The sequence below is a fragment of the Rhipicephalus microplus genome, chromosome 2 (genome assembly GCF_043290135.1).
Source record: "Rhipicephalus microplus isolate Deutch F79 chromosome 2, USDA_Rmic, whole genome shotgun sequence".
Classification (NCBI taxonomy): Eukaryota; Metazoa; Arthropoda; class Arachnida; order Ixodida; family Ixodidae; genus Rhipicephalus; species Rhipicephalus microplus.
The window spans coordinates 130,621,153-130,642,321 of NC_134701.1; the positions used below are offsets into that span (position 1 = coordinate 130,621,153).

The following is a 21,169-nucleotide window of genomic DNA, read 5'->3' on the forward strand; positions in this document are numbered from 1 at the left end:
CCACTTTTTACATGAATTTTTCTGTATACCACCGTATGCACAAATCACTGTTCCCTTTTTTTGTGGCGTTGACGCGCTGTCAGAATAGCCGAGTGGTCTAAGGCACCAGACTCAACGGAACGCCTTGCCCAGCGATGCGGATTGAAAGAGACTTCTGGTCCACATATGTGGGCGTGAATTCGAATCCCACTTCTGACATAACTTTTTTTGTACGCCACCATAAGTGCAAATCACTGTTCCCTTGTCTTGTGGCGTTGACACGCTGTCAGGATGGCCGAGTGGTCTAAGGTGCCAGACTCAAGGGAACACGTTGCCCAGCGATGCGGGTTGAAAGAGACTTCTGGTCCACGTATGTGGGCATGGGTTCAAATCCCACTTCTGACGTCACTTTTTCGTACACCACCGTTTGCAAAAATCACTGTTCTCTTTTCTTGTGGCGCTCACGCGCTGTCAGAATAGCCGAGTGGTCTAAGGCGCCAGACTCAAGAGAACACCTAGCCCAGTGATGTGGGTTGAACGAGACTTCAGGTCCACGCATGTGGGAGTGAGCTTGAATCCCATTTTTGACATGACTTTTTTGTACACCATCGTATGCACAAATCACTGTTCCTTTTTCTTGAGGCGTTGGCGTGCTGTCAGAATGGCCTAGTGGTCCAAGGCGCCAGACTCAAGAAGCACCTTGCCCAGAGATGTGGGTTGAACGAGACTTCTGGTCCACGTATTAGGGCATGGGTTCGAATCCAGCTTCTGACATCACTTTTTTGTACACCACCGCATGCACAAATGAATGTTCCTTTTTCTTTTGGCGTAGACGCTGTATCAGAATGGCCGAGTGGTCTAAGGCGCCAGTTTCAAGGGAGCACCTTGCGCAGCGATGCGGGTTGAACGAGACTTCTGGTCCACGTATGTGGGCGTGGGTTTGAATCCCACTTCTGACATAACTTTTTTTGTACACCAACGTATTTGCAAATCCCTGTTCCCTTGTCTTGTGGCAGTGACACGCTGTCGGAATGGCTGAGTGGTCTAAGGCGCCAGACTCAAGGAAACACCTTGCCCAGTGATGCGGATTGAAAGAGACTTCAGGTCTACGTATGTGGGCGTGGGTTCGAATCTCACTTCTGGTTTGACTTTTTTTGTACACCACCGTATGCACAAATCACTGTTCCTTTTTCTTGTGGCGTTCACGCGCTGTCAGAATAGCCGAGTTGTCTAAGGCACCAGACTGAAGAGAACACCTTGCCCAGCGATGCGCGTTGAACGAGACTTCTGGTCCAAGTATGATGGCGTGGGTTCCCATCCCACTTCAGACATGACTTTTTTCGTACACCACCGTATGCACAAATCACTGTTCTCTTGTCTTGTGGCGTTTACGCCCTGTCATAGTGGCCATCATTCTTCTTCCGGCAGCGCAAGCGAATGGTCGCGGAATCATGTGCTCCAACGGAGCGGCGATAGTGGCTTGTGCCGGCCGCGGAAACACTATCGTTGGCGAGGATGACAAGGACTACGAAATCGTGCCGCCTACGTTGCCCACCAGCCGTGTTGTGCTGAACACGTTGTTTTTTCACGGTGATATGCGTGAACGTCCCTACAGAGTCGAGGACTACGGAGACGCCCTAGCGAAGGCTGGAGTGCTTCCCGACGTCGTCGCCTTTGGGGCGTACCTGATAAATCACGTCTGGGCGGTCACCCTCACCAGCGGCGAAGTGACCAAGAAACTGGCCACCATGCAAAAAATTGAAGGTCAAGGGTCGCCGGTGCGTAATTATTGATCCAGAGGATCAGCAGGTAAAGCTGCGTCCGCACTTACGCGTGGGCAACTGGGCTCCCTAGGGCTGACGAACGTGACGAACTTATGGACGTCGTTGAGGCCGAGGAGGCTGCCCAGGGAACCGACGAGACGAACAAGCAGACGAGACTACCAGCGTCGTCATCGCCTTCCGGCCCCCGCAGGGGCGCCTGCGCAAGTAGGCGTTTGGTGTGTAGCGACACCACGGACCCGAGCTAACGGGGGAGTTTTGACTCCCTCCCACGCCTAGCCGTGCGTGGCTTTGCCGTGTCCGGGGAGAAGGGGATCCTGGGGGTTGAGCCAATGCTGGGTAATTGGATCTTTAAGGCCCCCCGGCAGAGGCAACACACCCCTTTGGCCCCGGCTTCAGGCAGACGGCAACCCTGGGCTGACCCACCCAGGGGAAATCGGCAGTCGCCTTTTCCTATCTCTCTCTCCCTATATCTTCGTCTTTTGTTCTCACTTTACATCTTTCCTGTCTTCTCCTCTCTTCTGTTTACTTCCAAACTTCCTGGCGGCTAGGGTTAACCCTGTGCAAATAGCCTACCTTGGTCTAGGCGCATTGGGTTATGGCAGTGTTGTACGGCTGACGTCTGCAAGCTTTCAGCACCTGCAAACTTGCAGCGTCTCCTTGTTGGGCTCCGTGGTGGGTGGCCGCCAACGCTGCTGAACAAAAATAAGACCGGCATGCATGGAGCATTTCCTCTACTGTCTGATCGTACCGGCCTAAAGCGGGTACGCACCGACGACATAAATTTCTTCAACCAGCCAATTGAAACTTTTCCCCACTTCCACGTCATTCACTGTGAAAAAACCGGAAAGCAAGCCAGGACCGTATCTCCTTTCGTAGTTGCCAGGTGTCTTACTGAAACCCTCGGGGCTGGATACAAAGTAACCAAAATGGCTAGCGGAGACCTTCTTCTCGAAACTCGGGACAAAGCACAATTTGTAAAGCTAGACAGCCTCTCAACGTTTGGTGACGTACCAATAACCGTAACTCCACACAGATCTATGAACATCCCTCGCGGAGTGGTATCTGACGCAGACTTACTTGACCTGACCGAAACTGAACTTTTGGAAGGGTGGAAGAGCCAAAATGTCAATAATGTACAGAGAATTATCATCAGAAGAGATAATAAGGAAATACCGACGAAACATTTAATACTCACGTTTGCATCCAGTAAACTACTAGATTCCATTCAAACAGGGTACACGAAGACATCTATTAGGCCGTATATACCAAACCCTCGTCGTTGCTTCCAATGCCAGAGGTATGGCCATGGCTCTAAAACCTGTCGTGGTCGCCAGACTTGTGCACAATGTGGAGTCCTAGGCCACGTGTCTGAGAACTGCAAACAACCGCCACACTGTGTAAACTGCGAAGGAAACCATGCCACATATTCACGCTCCTGCACATACTGGAAAAAAGAAAATGAAATGATTACGTTGAAGGTGAAGGAGAACATTACATTTAAGGAAGCACGGCGAAGAGTCGCTCCATTCTATGGACCTACATACGCTGATGCGGCGCGTCAGGGGGCACCACCGCACCAGCCCTCGCCACTCCTTCGGCCCGCGCATACCGAGCCGGTGGTTGTGGCACCTACTACTCACACCGCCTACTGACAAACACCGCCTACTCACAAACAGAGACCGGAGACTACAGAGTCCTCCGGTCTCAAGGCCTCACCTCACCAGGCGAGGCCCGAAATTCGAACTAACAGCCCGCACGAGCGGGCATCCAGTGCCTCCGAGGAGGCAGTGGATACGTCGGTACCCTTGGTGCCGAAAGAGCGGCATGGCTCCTTGGAGCGCGCCAAGAAAACAAAAAAGCAGATAACAGGGCCTGGTGACGGCCCTGTTAAGTGAACTCAAACTCCCTGTCTCAACAGCCACTCGCTTTTCGTACACACAGCACTATTTTACATTCACCATGAACACTCAAATTATTCAATGGAACATCAGGGGCCTTCTCAGAAACCTTGACGACATCCAAGAACTCTTACACGAACACTCACCAAAAGTGTTGTGTGTACAAGAAACACACCTAATTCAAAACACACAAATTTTCTTCGTAAATACGTTATTTTCCGAAAGGACCGTGTTGATGCCATGACATCATCCGGAGGTGTTGCCATCATAGTGAATCAAAGAATTGCATGCACACACTAACAACTCCAAACATCCCTTGAGGCAGTGGCTGTTCGAGCAGTTCTTTTTGATAAACTGATCACAATCTGCACTATTTACATTCCTCCTAGCTAACAGCTGCAAAAACATGATTTACACTCTCTAATTGATGAACTTCCGGAGCCCTATGTTGTCCTTGGAGACTTTAATGCGCATAGCAGGCTATGGGGTGACTCTCGGTATGACGCGCGATGTCGCCTGATCGAACAGTTTCTTCTCTCGTCGAGCGCGTGTCTTCTAAATCGAAAAGAACCAACCTATTATAATCTCGCTAATAACACCTACTCCTCCATAGACCTAAGCATAGTATCTTCATCTCTTGTGCCTCTACTACAGTGGAAAGTCGTCAGTAATCTGTACGGAAGTGACCACTTCCCCGTAGTTTTTAGCACGACTACAGTAACTGAGTGGCCACCACGTGTTCCCTAGTGGCTCATAAAGAGAGCCGACTGGGAACAGTTTTATACCATCGCTCGTCTAGGTTGGAATTACATATGTACTTTGAACATTGATGATGCTGTGAACTACTTCACAGCGTTTTTGATTGATGCTGCAAAAAAATGCATCCCACAAACAAATGGACACCCTGGAAAACGGCGTGTGCCATGGTGGAACTCTGAATGCCGAAACGCGCGCGAACAGCAAAACAGAGCTTGTAGGCTGCTTCGGAACTCACCGACAGCCGAAAATCTTGACACCTTCAAGAAAATAAAGTCTCAAGGCAGGAGAACGCGTCGGCAGGCCTGAAGAGAAAGCTGGCAGAAGTTTTCATCGGGAATAAATTTATACACACAGGAGGCTAAGGTCTGGAACATGGTCGGTAGGATAGCAGGAAAACAAGTACACACACTTCCACTCGTAAACACTCAGGGTGATACCTTGGAATATCAGGCAAACTTCCTCGGTGCGCACTTCGAACAGGTATCCAGGTCATCCCACTATACTGACACTTTCCAAAAATACAGAACAAGAATAGAAAAGCAGAAACTCGAACACAAATGCACTAGATACGAAACATATAACCAAGCTTTCAGTCTAGCTGAGCTGCGAACGTCTCTAAACTCATGCAGTACTTCTGCCCCAGGTTCTGACCATGTGGTGTATGAAACGTTAAAAAACCTACCAATCGAAACACGAAAAACCTTACTTTGTTTGTACAATGCTATCTGGTCTTCTGGCAATATCCCTACCTCCTGGAAAGAGGCTGTTATTATTCCCATTTCGAAAGAGGGCAGGGATCCTTCTTTACCTTCGAGTTATAGGCCTATTGCACTTACAAGCTACTTGTGCAAAGTATTCGAAAAAATGATAAACTGCCGACTTGTACATATCCTTGAAACAAACAATTTTCTCGACCCATTTTAGGGCGGGTTTCGAGAAAGTAGATCCTCCAGAGACCACCTTGTTCGTATCGAGGCACAGATCAGGGACGCCTTCATCCATAAACAGCATTTTCTCTCAGTATTCCTCGATATCGAAAAGGCATATGATACAACATGGCGTTTTGGAATTCTAAGAGACCTGTCCCACCTTGGCGTGCGCGGAAGAATGTTTCACATAATCGAAAATTACCTGTCAAACCGGACATTCCGTGTACGAGTGGGCACAGTTCTTTCCCAATTATTTGTCCAGGAAACAGGCGTGCCACAAGGTGGTGTACTTAGCTGCACACTTTTCCCATCAAAATGAATTCCTTGCACCTGTCTATCCCCCGCAACATGTTCTGTTCCACATATGTCGATGACGTCCAGCTTGGCTTTAAGTCATGCAACCTAGCAATGTGCGAGCGGCAGGTTCAGTTAGGTTTAAACAATGTCTCCCAATGGGCAGAGGAAAACGGATTCGGGCTGAACCCAGAAAAAAAGCACCTGTGTCTTGTTCTCCCGAAAGAGAGGCATGCACTCAGAATCCGACATTGAACTGCACAGTCAACGTCTGTCTGTTAATACGGAGCATAAATTCTTAGGATTAATCTTGGACAACAAGTCAACCTTTGTAACGCACATGAAGTATCTAAAAGCAAAATGTTTAAAAGCCATGAATGTTTTAAAAGTGTTGTCAAGTACAAGGTGGGGAGGTGACAGGCAATGTCTCATGAACCTATATAGAAGCCTCATTCGCACCCGCTTAGATTATGGGGCGGTTGTTTATCAGTCTGCGACTCAAAGTGCTTTGCAGATGCTGGAACCCGTGCACTATTTGGGCATCCGCCATTCTACGGGTGCTTTTCGCACCAGCCCCGTAGAAAGCCTTTATGTTGAGTCAAATGAGTGGTTGCTTCATCTTCAGAGAACTTACATGTCCTTTGTTTATTTCCTTAAGGTGAAAGCAGACAAGAAGCACCCCTCATACTCTACTTCTAATGATTTGTCGAGCTCAATTCTGTTTCAAAACAGGCCTTTGATGAGGCACCCCTTTTCACTTCGCCTGAAGAGTCTAGCTGAGGAAACTGGAGTCTAACTTGAACACAGTTTAATGGCTCCTGTAGCATACCCGCCACCGTGGCAGTGGCAGACTATAGACTGCGATGTGTCTTTTCTAGAAGTTACAAAACATGCGCCTATTGCCCATATCCGAACATACTTCCTGGAACTTCAACACAAATACACACGTCCTGAGTTCTTTACAGATGCCTCCAAGTCTAACTGCTCTGTGGTTTCGCTGCTGTCGGCCCATCCTTTTCGGATGCTGGCCCTCTACATCCAGGCACAAGTATCTTCACAGCGGAAGCTTATGCGATACTTGTGGCGGCTAAACACATCAAGCAATTACAAATACAAAAAGCAGTAATTTATACGGACTCACTCAGTGTGGTAACGGCTCTGCACACTCTTAAAAAACACAAAAACCCAGTCCTCATCTCACTTTACTCCATTTTGTGCACACTCTACACACTGAAACAACATGTTGTAGTGTGCTGGGTGCCAGGGCACCGTGAGATTCAAGGCAACATGAGGGCGGATAAGCTCGCTGCATCCGTCCACAAAAGCACTGCCCCTACACCCATATCAATCCCGGCCCTTGATCTTAAGCCGTCTATCAAACGAAACCTCAGGGACTACTGGCAGAGCAAGTGGGATACACACACACAAAACAAACTACACATTATCAAGCCACACCTTGGCCATTGGCCACCAGTATCAAAATCACGTCATACACAGGTAACATTAACGAGGCTCAGGATAGGACACACATACACCACACACTCACATCTTTTGTCCGGTGGCGATTCACCATTGTGTGACAGATGCGGTGAAGCACTAACAGTTCTTCACATTTTAATTCAGTGCAAACAATTGGTCACTATAAGAAAACAACACTTTCCATTACCTTACCGACAACGTATACCGTTACACCCTGCCATGTTCGTCGGTAGGGAACCGCTTTTTAGTCATAAATCATTGTTAGCGTTTTTATAAGAAATTCATAGTTTTCATATCATATACCTGGGCATTCAGTAGCACGACCTCTCCAGAGAGGTTGTCGCTGCGGTGGCTACACAAGAAAGCACTTGCCTCACGGCCCTTGGACGCAAGTATGAACGTGTGAGGCACTTGTGCTAATGCCATACATATCCACCATCGTCTTTTATTATCCCTAACTTTTGTCATCTATTCACACCACACACACCTTTCACGGCATGATCATGATTTTATTACTTGCATGTTCTTACCCGCCTTACCGCGAGGAATTTTATGGCCCTTACACAGCCGCTAATCACAATCATTGTCCACATTCCTTGTCCCATGACCTGGCGCTCTTTGGCCATCGAATGGCCCTTGCGCCAAAAAACACCGTATATCATCATCATCGCCTTCCGGCTGTAACCCCTCAATTGTTGAAGCCCCGGAAGCCAGGCCAGCTACCGTATCTGACACCGGAAAGGTTGTAGCGGCAACGCCCGTAAGAGTGTCTTGCTACTCCAATGCGGCTACCGAGGCGACGTCGCAGGCCATGGTGTGCTCAGCAGCCCACCAGGCCAGTAAGCTTAAAAGCCTGAACAAGCCGCTGCTCCAGAAGAGTGGCGCCCATTCGTCGAACAGTGCGGCTGCTTCGAAGCGGTCCCACCCCCAGGTGAGCAACGGTGGTGCTGAGATGGTGGTGCCGGGTGTCGAGGAACCTCCCACCAAAACAGCCCAAGGACAGCAACCTTCCCTTCGGCCGCGCCCGAACCTGACGGCCGACAAGCAAGTCGGCAATTACGAGAACGTGGGGCAAATCCCCGCAGTTCCGCTGGACGACAATGCCAGCGATGGCGCCGTCTAGCCATGTGCTAGACCCGAGAGGTAAGCGCTACGCTGCAGGTCTCTCTTTCTTTTGTTAAAATGGCGCCTATAATTCCGTTAAAAGTCGCTACTATCAACTTTAGGGGTCTGGCAATGAAAAGAAAGCAAACCCAGCTTTATAGACTTGTAACGAAACGAGATATAGACGTCCTAGCAGTGCAGGAGACAAAAGTTGAAGGTGATGAAAAGACCGGCAGCATGGTGCGACTTTTCGCGTATAGGTTTTTCGTGGTTGTCAGTCATGCCGTAGGCACATCGGCTGGCTGCGTACTTTTTGTTAAAAAGTTGCCTGGGCTTAAAGTGAACACCCTTTTTTCGTGTGAAGCGGGCCGATGTGCTGTTCTTGACTTTGCTCTGAATAACACCCAGTGGCGGGTCGTGTGCGTGTACGCTCCCAACAGGGTTGAAGAAAGGACGAAGCTTTTTCTCGGCATTGAGCAACGCCTCTGTGTGGTAAAGAAATTAGCAATGCTGGGCAACTTTAATTGAGTCCTGAGCGCACACGACAAAACAAGCACTCGGGGTTACAGAGATAAGAGTACTGACCTCTTTACTAGTATTATGGCAAAATGGGACGTTGAGGGCGTAGTGGAGTAAAATACAGACACAAGTGTGATCAAGTTCACACGTTTTATAGGTCCTAGCCACACAAGGCTTGACCGCATTTACGTTTCCGTCGACATCCTACCTGAATGCACTAGTTATGATGCAATCCCTGTGTCTTTTTCCGATCACTGCCTAGTCCTCTGCTCTAATGGTATTACGAACCGAAATAAGTCATTCTCATAGGAACTGTGGGAATTGAACAGTAACCTTCTGCATGACGACATTTATAATCCAGAAGTGAAAGAAGAAATTAGTAAAATAATCCCCAGTGAAAAGATGCACCTTTGGCAACAGTGGGAAATCGGCAACGAAATTCTTAAACTTAAAGCAATAAACAGGGCCACGAGCGTACGGTACGAAGGAAAAAAGAAGGAGACTGAGTTGAGGGTGTTACTCGACAAGGTAATCATGCATGAGTGCAGAGCCCTGGGAAAGTGGAGTGAAGATATCAGAAAAGAAAAACAAAAGTTAGGGCAGCTGGATGAAGAACGTTACCGGGGCGCACTGGTTAGGGCAAGGGCGGTGGACACTGCAGCAGGTGAAATGCCGTCAAAACGCGCTCTAGGCTTGGAAAAAGCCCGCGCGGAAAGAAACTGCGTACGCGAGATAGAGCGGGGTGGCATCGAATTAACTGATACTGAATGCAGCACAAGAGCTTTCACGGACCATTATGGCGAGTTGTTCGCATTGCACGACGCAAATTCAGTAAGCTTCCAGACTGAATTTCTGCCGTTGTTACCCCGTCTGGATGACGAAAGAAAACAGAGCTTGGAGCGTGCAATAAGTGTGACCGAAGTAGAGGCCGCCATAGACAAGTTAAACCCAGGGAAGTCATCCGGTCCGGACGGTTTCACAGATGCCTTTTATAGGGACTTTAAGCACAAAATTGGCCCTATTTTGACAAGAATATTTAACGAAGCCTATAAATTAAATACCTTGCCGCCATCATACAGGACGTCTTATATGGTTCTCATACCGAAAACAGAAGATTCACGTAAACTGAAAGCTGTCACAGTGTATCGTTCTATAGCCCTAACAAACGTAGACTATAAAATCTACATGAAGGTATTAGCTCGAAGATTACAAGCAGTGATAAAGGACATCGTGCGGCCTCGCCAAACGTGCGGAATCAAAGGGCGCTCCATCGCCTTAAATATTCACAAAGCTGGCAGCGTTCTAGATTTCTGTGATTATTCCGATGAAAACGTTGCCATATTACAGACTCATCTGGAAAAAGCCTTTGATTATGTTGACCACCAAATTTCATTTTCTGTGTTTAATCATGTAAACTTTGGTTCTCTTATTGGCGAGGGAGTGGCCCTGGCATACCGGGACTGCACGACGAGGTTGATTGTCAATAAGAATATGGGGGCCCCCATTAACGTGCAGCGTTCGGTTCGTCAGAAATGCCCCCTTAGCCCTTTGTTATTTTGTATAATATAAAAACACTGTGCTTGAAAATAATCAATGACAAATGAATTCACGGTTTTGAGTTGCAGGCAGCCGAAGCTAAAATGCTCACTTATACAGATGTTGTGGCCATTTTATCAAGGGATAAAGACAGTATTAAACAGGCTGTTGGAACTGTGCGTGCTTTCAGCCAAGCTACTGGAAGCTGTGTTAATTGGTCAAAATGTTTGGGGCTCTGGCATGGATCGCGGCCAACGAAGCCAGACCACTTCACTATTGTGCCCCGGGCAACGATCTCAGGCAAGTAGTTAGGAATCCCGCTGGACGCATATCGCGACAGCAACCAGTTATGGAAAGGCCAAATTAAGGACACACAGGAAAAAGCGGAGATGTGGAAAGGAGGCGCGTTGTCGATTTTGCCAGAGCCACCGTTTGCAACCTATTTTTTATAAGCAAGCTGTGGTACGTCATGCAGGTAATACATTGTTCAAGGACGAATGTGCAAACGTTCCATAGAATATTTCCCGTTTTTTTTGTGGGCCTCAGGATGGGAACGCTGCAGCCGTACTGACTTGTTCCGAAAAGTAAAAGACGGAGGGCTTGGGTTAGGTCAGATATTTGTACGGCAGCTAGTTAATCGTTTTTTTTTTGTTTTTTTGAGACGTCACTGATCCCTTCCTGCGCCCCTTATGTCAATTGCGACTAGGCAGACATCTGCCGGAATATGTTGTGACCACAGAAGAGTGTGTAGGAGGGATAGGGGACTATTACAAAGAAATAGTGTCGAGTAGGAGTTTTTAAGTGTACGGTTTTCAGGAGAATACCTTTCGATTGTTAAACGAAAACAACTGTAGTTTGCTTTATGCAACATTGTCTTTCCTGTGCGGTTGTACACGTCATTGTACAGCAAATGCCCAGGCACAAACGTTTTGAAGAGAGTGAAGAAAATGTATGTGCGGTCTGGAGCAAAAACTTTTTTCTTTATGTTGCATACTGGTACGTTGTCTGTGAAAAAGTTTTTGGAGAGAAAAGGATGCTTTTTGCCTTGGGTCACGCATTGCCTAATTTTAATCTCCCAGAAACCATAGACCATGTGTTTTTACATTGCTGGGAAGGGGTTTAGTTTTGATATGTATTGCAAAGAACTCTAAAGAAAGGATTCCTGTTTTGCCCACACGGGATTCGTTCTTGACTGTAGAGTATGAAGATGGGCTGCCATTCGACGCAATTATGCTCAAGGGCCTCCACTCGTTGTGGCATTCAAGAATGGCAGGCTATCACTTTGATAAAGATGCCCGGCCTGCTCGAGCCTGCTTCAGATAGAGCGTCCATTGGTTTGTTGAGATTCACAAAGCGGTACCAGATCCACCCGACTGGCTCTCAAGGGTAGAGCCACTGGTCACGTTACCAGAATTTTATTCTGACGCTACCAGCATCACGCTGGATGACAGCACTGTCATCGTATGTACGTGGTTCATGAAGCGGTTTTGCCGTATTGTTGTTCGCGTTGTATGTTATGTACCAAAGACAGGTAATAAATAAAAAAGTCATAATGGTCGAGTGGTCTAAGGCGCCAGACTCAAGGCAACACTTTGCCCAGCGATGTGGGTTGAACGAGGCTTCTGGTACACGTATGTGGGCGTGGGTTGGAATCCCACTTCTGACATGACTTTTTTTGTACACCACCGTATGCAAAAATCACTGTTCCCTTTTCTTGTGGTGCTGACGTGCTTTCGGAATGGCCGAGTGGTCTAAGGGGCCAGACTCAAGGGAACACGTCGCCCAGCGAGGCGGGTTGAACGAGACTTCTTGTACATGTATGTGGGCGTGGGTTTGAATCCCACTTCTGACATGACTTTTTTTGTACACCACCCTATGCAAAATCACTGTTCCTTTTTCTTGTGGCACTGATGCCCTGTCAGAACGGCCGAGTGGTCTAAGGCGCCATACTCAAGGGAACGCCTTGCCCAGCGATGTGGGTCGGATGAGACCTTTGGTCCACGTATGTGGGCGTGAGTTCGAATCTCATTTCTGACATGAGTTTTGTACGCCACCGTATGTGCAAATCACTGAATCCTTTTCTTGTGGCATGGTCACGCCGCCAGAATGGCCAAGTGGTCTAAGGCGCCAGGCTCAAGGGAACTCCTTGCCGAGCGATGCGGGTTGAACGAGATTTCTGGTCCACGTATGTGGGCGTGGGTTCTAATCCCACTTCTGACGAGACTTTTTGTACACCACCGTATGCACAAATTATTGTTTCCTTTTGTTGTGGCGTTGGCGCGCTGTCCGAATGGCCGAATGGTCTGAGGCGCCAGACTCAAGGGAACACTTTGCCCAGTGATGTGGGGTGAACGAGACTTCTGGTCCACGTATGTGGGCGTGGGTTCGAATCCCACTTCTGACATGATCTTTTTTGTACACAACCGTATGCACAAATCATTGTTTCCTTTTGTTTTGGCGTTGGCGCGCTGTCGAAACGGCCGAGTGGGGATTCCACTTCCGGTCACCGCATTGTACGGACGTGTGCATCATGCGATCCGTAGGGGCGGTTACAGCGGTCCAGATGGGCTGAGGAAACAGGATTGTTGCCAATGAAGAACAGGATTACGAAGTTTTGGCAATCGCCTACAGGTGCATGTGTTCAGAATACTATTTTTCTACGCGGAGATATCAAGGCAAGACCCTATCGTGCTGAAGATGTGCGCGATCCTTTGGTACGCCTGAGTATGCTGCCTGAGGTAGTTGCCTTAGGCACATTCCGAATGAATCACGTCTGGGCTGTGACTTTCAGTACAGCACAAGCCACGAAGAACATGTTAGCGCTTGGTGACGTAAAGATGAAGAGCAAGCGTTGCATCGTCATTGACCAGAAAAAACAGGACGTGCGCCTAAAGCTTTCTTGGCAAGTATAATATGTACCGGGCGAAGACGTCCGCACCACGCTATTAAATTATGAAAAAGTGACTGAAGTGACGAAAGAACAATTGCGCGTCCATGGAATCGCTGATAAAGTATCCTCGACCAGGATATTAAACCTGCAGCTGAAAAATGGCGTGACCATCAAAGACTTGCCACCTCAGCTCTGAGTGGGTGGCGTAAACACGCTTTTGGTTGTGCCGGGACGGGCGCCACTTTGCTTACGGTGCCGACGAACGGGCCATACACGCCGGGACTGTCCTGTACCTCGCTGCGGCCGGTGCAAACGCTACGGGCACGAAGACAGCGAATGTGTCCAGACATACGCCAGCGTGGCTGGGCCTGTGGCTGGTCTTCACGTCGCGGTATATCTAAAGGACGAAGTTGAAGCAGAAGACGTCACCGGCAGCAAGATTGAAGGTCCGGTGTTCACGCCCCTCTCTAAGGGCCCCAAGGACGATGGATGCGAAGCTGCTCAGGGGGTGCAAACCGGATGCATCAGACAACAGAGGAAGGATTTTAGCGTCGTACCGTCAGACAAAAAGCGCGATGAGAAGGACGACAATACCGCGACGTCGACCGAACAGCCTGAAGTCATGGACGCTATTAGTGGGGTGGCATGTGCAAAGCGTTCGCGTGAGGAGAGCATTAAAGAAGACGCAGGAAAACAGAAAACGATTGGAATGAGCCGGCAGCCAAAACACCTGCACACAGGCGCTTCAGCTCAGGGTTCGAGCCGAACGTCGTGGCAGGCGTGCGTCCACCGCCCAAGCCACCCTCGTAGTCACAGGGGAGAGACTTTCAACAAGGGACCAACATCAGTAGGTGAAAATGATGATGTGTGGTGCTTTGTGGCGCAAGGGCCAATTGATGGCCAAAGAGCGCCATTTCGATGAGTAGAGATGCGGACAATGATATGTTGCGTGGCTGTATAGGGGCCTTAAAATTCCTCGCGATAATGCGGGTAAAAACATACGTATTAAGATCATGACAGTGGCGTGATATGCATAGTAAAAAGGGTGACAAAGGTTTTGATAATAAAAGCATGTAAAAATATTTGGCGCTAACACAAGTGCCTCATCAGCGCCCTTGTGTCCAAGGGCTGCGAGGCAAGTGCTTTTAAATATAGTCACTGCAGCAGCAACCTCTCTTAAGAGGTCATGCTACACAATGCCTGGGTATATTACATGATAAAAACCGACATCTCTTAAAAAAGCTAGCAATGATTTATGGGTGAAAAGTGGTTCCCTACAGACAAACATTGCGGGGTGTAATGGTATATGTTGTCGGTAGGGTAATGGAAAGTGTTGTCTTCTTAGAGTGTCTAATTGTTTACATTGGATTAAAACGGGAAGAACTGTTAATGCCTCACCACATTTATCACACAATGGTGGATTATCACCAGACAAAAGATGTATGTGTGTCGTGTATGTGTGTCCTATCCTGAGTCTTGTTAGTGTTACCTCTGTTAGACGCGATTTTGATACTGGTGGCCAATGGCCAAGGCGTGGCTTGAAAACGTGTAGCTTGTTTTGTGTGTGTGTGTGTGTATCCCACTTGCTTTGCCAGTTGTCCCTGAATTTTCGTTTGAGACGGCTTAAGATCAAGGGCCGGGATTGATGTGGGTGTAATGGCGGTGCTTTCGGGGGCGGATGCAGCAAGCTGATCCGCCATCACGTTGCCTTGAATCTCTCGGTGCCCTGGCACCCAGCACACTACAACATGTTGGTTGAGTGTGTAGAGTGTGCATAAAATAGAGTAAAGTGAGACGAGGACAGGGTTTTTTTGTTTTTTAAGACTGTGCAGAGCCGTTACCACACTGAGGGAGTCTGTATAAATTACTGCTTTTTTGTATTTGTAATTGTTTGATGTGCTTAGCTGCCACAAGTACCGCGTAGGCTTCCGCTGTGAAAATACTTCTGCCTGGATGTATAGAGCCAGCATCCGAAAAGGAAGGGCCAACAACAGCGTAGGACACAGAGGAGTTGGACTTAGAGGCATCTGTAAAGAATTCAGGGCGTGTGTATTTGTGTTGAAGTTCCAGGAGGTATGTTCGAATATGGGCAATAGGCGCATGTTTAGTAACTTCTAGGAAAGAAACATCGCAATCTATAGTCTGCCACTGCAACGGTGGCGGGTATGCTACAGGAGCCATTAAACTGTGTTCAAGTGACACTCCAGTGTCCTCAGCTAGACCCTTCAGGTGAACTGAGAAGGGCTGCCCCATCGAAGGCCTGTTTTGAAACAGAATGGAGCTCGACAAGTCAATAATAGTAGACTTCTTGTCTGCTTTCACCTTAAAAAAATAAACAAAGGACATATAAGTTGTCTGCAGATGAAGCGACTAGCCATTTGACTCAACGTAAAGGCTTTCTACGGGGCTGGTGCGAAAAGCACCCGTAGAGAGGCGGATGCCCAAATGGTGCACGGGGTCCAGCATCTTCAACGCACTTTGGGTCGCAGAGTGATAAACAATGGCCCCATAATCTAAGCGGGTGCGAATGAGGCTTTTATACAGGTTCATGAGACAATGTCTGTCACTACCGCACGTAGTACGTGACAACACTTTTATAAAATTCATGGCTTTTAAACATTTTGTTTTTAAATACTTGATGTGTGGTACGAAGGTCTACTTGTTGTCCAAGATTAAGCCTAAGAATTTATGCTCCGCATTGACAGACAGACGTTGACCGTTCAGTTCAATGTCAGGTTCTGAGTGCACGCCTCCCTTTCGGGAAAATAAGACACAGGTGCTTTTTTCTGGGTTCAGCCGGAATCCGTTTTCCTCTGCCTATTTGGACACCTTGTTTAAACCTAACTGAACCTGCCGCTCACACATTGCTAGGTTGCATGACTTAAAGCCAAGCTGGACGTCATCTACATATGTGGAATAAAACATGTTGCGGGGGATGGACAGGTCAAGGAATTCATTTTGATAATAAAAAAAATGTACAACTAAGTACACCCCCTTGCGGTACTCCCGTTTCCTGCACAAATGTTTGGGAGAGAATACTGCCCACACGGACAGGGAATTTCCGATTGGACAAGTAACTCTCGATTATGGAAAGCATTCTACCGCGCACACCCAGGTGAGACAAGTCTCTTAATATGCCGAAACGCCATGTTGTGTCGTAGGCCTTCTCGATATCGAGAAACACAGAGAGGAAGTATTGTTTGTGGGCAAAAGCGTCTCGGATCTGTGCCTCGATACGCACCACATGGTCGGTGGTGGATCTACCCTCTCGAAACCCACATTGGTATGAGTCGAGCAATTTGTTTGTTTCTAAGTAGTGGAGTAAGCAGCAATTAATCATTTTTTCAAATAGCTTGCAGAGGCAGCTTGTTAACGCTATAGGTCTGTAACTTGATACAATAGAGGGATCTTTTCCCTGCTTCGAAATTGGAAATATAACAGCCTCCTTCCAGGAGGAGGGGATCACACCCGAAAACAATATGCGATTATAAAGAGAGAGCAGGGTTTCTTTAGTTTTGGAGGGTAGTTCCTTCAGCATCGCGTACATTACGTTGTCAGAACCTGGGGTAGATGTATTACAGCAGCTGAGTGCTGTTCGCAGTTCTGCTAAGCAGAATGGTGCATTATATGCCTCATTTCTTGCGGATTTTCTTTCTAACTTTTGTTTTTCTATTCGTGCCTTATAATTCTGGAAGGACTCGGAGTAGTGACAGGAGCTCGATATGTGTTCGAAATGTGTGCCAAGAAAGTTGGCTTGATCCTCCTAGCTTTTCCCGAGGCTATTAACTAGTGGAAGAGAATACGTTTGTTGGCCCTTGATTTTCTTTATCTTATTCCACACTTTTCCCTCGTCTGTGTACGAGTTGATACTCGATATAAACTTTGTCCAGCTCTCTCGTCTAGCTTGTCGGCGCGTTCTCCTTGCCTGTGATTTGACCCGCTTGAAATTTTCCAGGTTTTCTGCTGTAGGGGAATCGCGAAGCAACGCCCATGCTTTGTTCTGAGTGGTCCGTGCTTTCCCGCATGAGTCGTTCCACCATGGGACTCGCCGTTTAGAACACATGCCACTCGTTTTGGCAATACATTTAGATGCGGCATCAAGTATAAAAGCTGTAAAATACGTGACAGCGTCATCTATGGTCAGGGCAGACAGCTCAGTCCATGTCATGTGTGTAAGAGTTCTATACTCTTCCCAATCAGCTGAGTCAATCTTCCATCGAGGAACCTGCGGGGGTAGTTGATCTTTGTTCCGCGCACTCAGGATGATTGGGAAGTGATCACTCCCATAAGGGTTTTTAAGAACGTTCCACTTAGAAACAGGTAAAAAGGACGGTGATGAAATGCTAAGATCTATGGAGGAGTATGTGTTGTTTGCAAGGCTAAAATACGTAGGCTCCTTCATATTTAAAAGACATAAACTAGAAGAGAAAAGGAGCTGCTCAATGAGACGTCCCCGCGCATCACAGTGAGCATCGCCCCACAGGACATTGTGTGCATTAAAATCACCCAGAACCAGAAATGGCTCTGGAAGTTCATCTATTAATGATTCCAGATCACGTCTGTGTAGCTGTTGATGCGGTGGTATGTACACAGAACATATGGTAATGAGTTTGTTAAAAAGTACAGCTCGAATGGCCACTGCCTCCAGGGCCGTTTGGAGCTTCAAATGCTGGCATGCTATACTACGATCGACTATAATGGCTGCACCGCCAGATGGTACGACAGGATCCTCCCGGTCTTTTCGGAAAATAATATATTGTCGTAGAAAGTCCTTGTGCTTAGGAGTTAGGTGCGTTTCTTGCACACATAGCACTTTCGCATTAAACTTACACGGAAGTTCTTGGACGTCATCTAGATTTCTAAGTATTCCCCTTACGTTCCACTGTATGATTTTGTCCATAGTGGAAAAAAGGGAAAAAGTTCTGTGTGCAAAGAAGACGGGGATCAACTCATTTTACAGGGCCTTTGTCAGGCCCTGTAATCGGCGTTCTGTCCTTTTTGGGGCGGTCGAGCGAAGCTCGCCGCTCCTTCAGCGCTTCCTGCGCCGTTTGGCTTGAACTGGTGTCCATAGCCTCTTGCGAGGCACTGGACACCCGCTCTAAAAAGCGATCTGTGCGTCGCTTAGACTTCGCCTCGATCGACGAAGTCTTTGTCCCCACCGAGCTGGGGGTTGATGGAGCCCCCTTGGCCTCGTGATTGCCCTGGCTGCCGCCAGAGCTTGTAGAGGTGTGGACAGGCTGAATGTGGGCAGGGCAGCGCTGGCTGCTCCCGCCGCAGGGGCTTGTGGCATTGCCCTCGGCACGCTAGGCGCGATACGGTCAACTGCCAAGGGCCTTTGTGGTGCCGCCCCTCATTGCACCACTTCGGCAAAAGGTGTTTTTAGTGCTAATGATAACGAGACTCGTTGTCTTGCTTCCCTGAATGTGATATATTCCTTAACTTTTATAGTTACTATTTCTTTTTCTCTTTTCCAGGCTGGGCATGCTCTGGAGTATGCGGGGTGACTACCTTCGCAGTTTGCACAGAGGACCTCGTCATGACTACATTCATCAGCACTGTGGCCGGTTGTGCCACACGTAGCACACATCAGCTGTCCTCGGCAGCTCTGGGATGCATGACCAAATCGCTGGCATTTGAAACAACGCCTCGGGTTTGGGATGAAGGGTCGGACATGGAGCTTTACATAGCCAGTTTCGAGAGTCTCGGGTAAAGTGGTTGAGTTGAAGGGGAGTATCAAGTGCTTTGTTGCTATTTCATTGTTGTTACGTCTGATTTTGATGTGCTGGACTTGTATTACACCTTGATCCTTCCATCCATCAAAGAGCTCTTCTTCACTCAGTGTCAGCAAATCTTCGTCCGATACCACGCCCTTCACTGTGTTCATGGTACGGTGTGCGCTCACAGGGACAGGGATGTTACCAAAGGCCACGAGGTGCGAGAGTTTATTGTACTGTTCCTTGTCTTTTAATTCGAGAAGCAGATCTCCACTTGCCATCTTCGTGGCCTTATAACCGGTTCCAATGGTCTCTCTCAAGCACTTGGCCACAAGGAAGGGTGAGATTGCTCTAGCTTTTGTAGATGATTGTTCGCAGTGGAGGACATGGTATTTTGGGAAAGTTTCTCTGTTTTGGGGCCAAAGTAGGAAAGTTGCGTCGGTGCGTACCCTTTTCGAAGCACGATCAGTTAAAGAGGGGGTCGGGGATCCCATGAGAAAATGTGTATTTTTCGGTAACGGCGCCTACCACCCACCATGGAGTCCAACGAGGGGACGTGGCAGTGCATGTGGGCATGTCTGCGCAACGCCAGCAGTACGCAGTTACTATAACCCAATATGGTTTACCCTAGTTTGGATAGCCACACAAGGTTAACCCTTGCCGCCAGGAAAAATTGGAAGTAAAATGAAGTGAGGAGAAGACAGGAAAGATGTAAAGTGAGAACAAAAGACGAAGATATAGGGAGAGAGAGATAGGAAAAGGCGACTGCCAATTTCCCCTGGGTGGGTCAGCCCAGGGGTGCCGTCTACGTGAAGCCGGGGCCAAAGGGGTGTGTTGCCTCTGCCGGGGGGCCTTAAAGGTCTAATCACCCAGCGTCGGCTCAACCCCCAGGATCCCCTTTTCCCCGGACACGGCAAAGCCACGCACGGCTAGGCTGGGGGGGAGTAGAAACTCCCCTGTTAGCTCGGATCCGTGGTGTCACTACACACCAAACGCCTACTTGCGCAGGCGCCCCTGCGGGGTCAGTAGGTTAAAAAGAATGTGACAAAGATGGCTTCATCATTATGTAAAGCATGTGGAGGAAGCACGACTTGTTCGTGTGTACCCACAAATTCAACCACGAAAGCCATGGTTGTATCACGTGGCGAGGTAAGAATCATGCAGTCCGCACTATCGTTCGCATAGCCTTCACAGCATGAAACAGAGTTACGTGTGGCTACCTTAGATGTGCGTGGCCTATGGTCTCGACGAAAGCAGTATCAGGTTAGTCGGCTGTTTCTCGAGAACGACCTCGATATTGTAGCCGTACAGGAAACGAAGATCGAAAACCTCGAACAAGCGGACTGTATGGTCGAACCTTTTAGGTCCCGCTATATTATTTGTATTTGTCACTCTGTTGGTACCATGGGGGGAGGGGATGCGCCCTCTTGCGCAATTCTTGAGGGTGAGTTGAAGAATTCATTCATACTACCGATGATGGCCACCGTGTCTCGTGTGATTTCGTTGGGTTTGGTGTGAAATGGTGTATTATTTGTGTATATTCCCGAACAGCGCCACTGAGTGGTTACCCTTCTTTGCACGTGTCGGAGAGTATTTAAAATGTGAAAGAAATGTGATACTTCTAGGCGATTTCAACTGTGTGTGTTTCAGGGAAGATAGGAGCAAAAGACTAACCACACGTGATCAAAGTGCCTTGTTGTTGTCAGAACTTATGCAAGATAGGGAGTTGGACGATGTAGGCAATGTTCTGCTAAATGGAAATGGCCATAGGTACACGCATTTCCAGCACAGTTGCTGTGCCCGATTAGACAGAGCGTACGTATCACAAGCACTTGCGCCGCTATATAACAGTTATAAGCATAAGATGGTAGCATTCAGTGACGATAGTGCCGTAATGTTTACGATAGGTGTGAAGAAGAAAAAGCCAATCTTTTCGTGGAAGTTGTGGAAAATGAACAATAAATTACTTAGAGATGAAATCTTCGTGGACAAGGTTAAAACGCTTTTCGATAAAATACTCTTGACTGAGTCGGGGTTGTTGGTTGCTGCATGGGAAGAGTTCAAGCAAGAAGTTAAAATTGCTGCAGTTGAAAGATTATGCACGGTGCGCTACAAGGAAAAGACAAATGAAAAGGAACCACAAGGCCAAGTTGAACTCTTGTCGTCACTCGAAAGCATGCGACCAGGCACCTTAGCTAAAAAGAGAAGAGAAGTAAAAAACCAGCTCGAAAAAGCGGATATATAAAAATACAGAGGAGCAGTTATACGCGCACGAGCAGAGTGC

At 47.9% G+C, this 21,169-nt stretch overlaps 3 non-coding genes across 3 annotated transcripts; all 3 read left to right on the forward strand.

The window, feature by feature from the left end:
- Positions 1 to 264: 264 nt before the first annotated feature.
- On the forward strand, positions 265 to 384 carry TRNAL-CAA (transfer RNA leucine (anticodon CAA)). The gene is made up of 2 exons: positions 265 to 302; positions 339 to 384. It is a non-coding gene; the product is annotated as a tRNA-Leu (tRNA).
- A 434-nt stretch (positions 385 to 818) lies between these two features.
- Positions 819 to 938, forward strand: TRNAL-CAA (transfer RNA leucine (anticodon CAA)). Its single transcript has 2 exons — positions 819 to 856; positions 893 to 938. It is a non-coding gene; the product is annotated as a tRNA-Leu (tRNA).
- An 11,627-nt stretch (positions 939 to 12,565) lies between these two features.
- TRNAL-CAA (transfer RNA leucine (anticodon CAA)) lies at positions 12,566 to 12,685 on the forward strand. The gene is made up of 2 exons: positions 12,566 to 12,603; positions 12,640 to 12,685. It is a non-coding gene; the product is annotated as a tRNA-Leu (tRNA).
- The last annotated feature ends 8,484 nt before the right edge of the window (positions 12,686 to 21,169 follow it).